This window comes from Schistocerca serialis, unplaced genomic scaffold (assembly GCF_023864345.2).
Source record: "Schistocerca serialis cubense isolate TAMUIC-IGC-003099 unplaced genomic scaffold, iqSchSeri2.2 HiC_scaffold_1466, whole genome shotgun sequence".
NCBI classification, from domain to species: Eukaryota; Metazoa; Arthropoda; class Insecta; order Orthoptera; family Acrididae; genus Schistocerca; species Schistocerca serialis.
Genome location: NW_026047698.1, coordinates 535,350 through 537,721, shown reverse-complemented (window position 1 = coordinate 537,721; position 2,372 = coordinate 535,350). Strand labels below are relative to the sequence as shown.

General features: G+C 45.0%; 1 non-coding gene across 1 annotated transcript; it reads right to left on the bottom strand.

Annotated features, from left to right (window-relative positions):
• Positions 1-1,312: 1,312 nt before the first annotated feature.
• Positions 1,313-1,387, bottom strand: Trnas-uga (transfer RNA serine (anticodon UGA)). Its single transcript has one exon. It is a non-coding gene; the product is annotated as a tRNA-Ser (tRNA).
• Between the last annotated feature and the right edge of the window lie 985 nt (positions 1,388-2,372).

Here is a 2,372-nt window from a genome sequence, read left to right as displayed (position 1 = left end):
CTGATGAAGAGCAATTCGGGGATGGCGATTGCATCCTTCAACACGATCGAGCACCTCTTCATAAAGCACAGCCTCTGGCGGAGTGGTTACACGACAGTAACGTCCCTGTAATGCAGAGAGTCCTGACCAGAATCCTACAGAACACCTTTGAGATGTTTTGGAACGCCGACTTCGTGCCAGGTCTCACTGATCGACATCGATACCTCTCATCAGTGTAGCACTCCGTGAAGAATGGGCTGCCATTCCCCAAGGAACCTTCCATCATCTGATCGAACGTATGCCTGCGATAGTGGAAGCTGTCATGAAGGCTAAGGGTGGGCCAACACCATACTGTATTCCAGCATTATCGATGGTGGGCGTCCGGATTTTGTAAGTAATTTTCATCCACGTTTTCGGATACTGTCGATCACATATTGTATGTTCTCACAATCGCATGACTGTAGCACAGTGAACGCTACAGTTCGTGTATGTGAGTGATACATTGCAGGCAAAGTACATTTTCCGAGAACATGAACGTCTTGTCCATTATAGGCCATCAGGTGCGTGCTAGTTTTAGACAGGCATGGGGAGCCAAAAAGTTCATATGTGTTACGATTCAGGTACGTTACAGAGGCACCCATATCCAACTGAAATTTCACACGTTTTTCACTAATATGCAAATTAACAAAACGTTTGTGGTTGCTAGTTATGCTAATACCTGCAGCAGGCTTTGAGTACACTGCATTGATTACATGGGTCTTATGACTAGAATTTTGTGAGTGAACAGAAATCTTATGGTTGTTCCGTTGCAAACATACTGACTGTTTGTGACCTTTCTTTCTCCAGGCATACCACTGTACTCGTCTAGAAGGGCAATCTTGGCGTTTGTGCTGTGTAAAGCACTAAGGGCATGACTCAACTCTCATTACCTTATAGAGAGCTGCTTACACTGAGTAAAGACCTGTTTACGAGGCATGGCGTGCGCAGGCAGCCGCCACCTGACGGGCCGCTCGTGAGCAAGACACTCAGCCCGACAAACTGGTGGCCGCTCAGATTTATCAGCGACATGGCACCTGAACTGCACTGATCTAGTATTTGCACTACTTGCTGAAATGGTGGATCGGCCAGTTTCAAAATTTGTTCTCTAAGTGTGACATCAGTTACATTGTAAATGATCGCATCACTCAACATAACATCTAAATATAGAGCACCAAAAGCACATTTTAATTTGAATTTCTTCATCATACCCTCCAAATCTGTTAACCACTCATGATAAGTTTGTTCTGACCGTTTCTTGCAGTGAAAGAAGTGATACCTAGCAGATTAAAACTGTGTGCCCGACCGAGACTCGAACTCGGGACCTTTGCCTTTCACGGGCAAGTGCTCTACCAACTGAGCTACCGAAGCACGGCTCACGGCCAGTACTCACAGCTTTACTTCTGCCAGTACCTCGTCTCCCACCTTCCAAACTTTACAGAAGCTCTCCTGCGAACGTAACATTGATCTCCTCTATCACATTACAGGAAGCCAGAGAACTATTCTCTTTTTCCACATATTCCATTTGGCCGCCCTCAGTGCATTTTCCTCTGTCAGGCATCACGTCTCCAACGCGTCTGCAGGGGCCGCCCTGCTACCAGCTGCACAGCAGCCCTGGCCAGACAGCCGCCCCTGCCGATAGCATCTCCATTGCCTCAGGCATCAGTCTGCCCAACTACTGCTTGCAGCAAATGTACATGTGAATGAGGAATTTGTGTAGGCGATTGTGTCAGAAAATTTAACATGTCAGACGGTGTGTGAATGCCACTCCACTCTCAAGGGGTAAAACCTGAAACCACTCAGGCTATTTAAAAGAAATGGCTACATAGCTGGAGAGATCTTTCGCTTTCGCCAAAACAGACAGTAGAAGATTACAGTCAGCACAGTTCTCAAACAGAGGACTGCCAGGGACTGCCAGTTAACAGCTAACAATCTTTGATATAATGACAAAGTAATACAATACTCTTTGAGATTGAGTATCCGAAAGCAAGTTATATTCAATGAAATATGAACAACAGATCAATTTCGTTTAGAGTAAAGAAAGCTGGAGGGGTGACGAGATGCACTAATAAAGCCGTGAATGGAAGATGGCTCATGCGGAAAATAAAATTAGTATAATCTTAATATTGTCCTGCCTATTTTGTGCCACCAAAGTACAACCGTCAAAAGAACTGAAGTTGCACTTCAGACAGAAGGCAGACTGTCAACTATAAGCACAAAACAGCAACACATAGTTCACAATGCTGGACACACGCATCAGCCACAAGGGTGCAATTGCGGTTGTAGTTAGAGTACTGGCAATAAAATTCTCTACTTTGGCCTATAAATCAAGTACATAATTGAAATTAAGTTAGTGC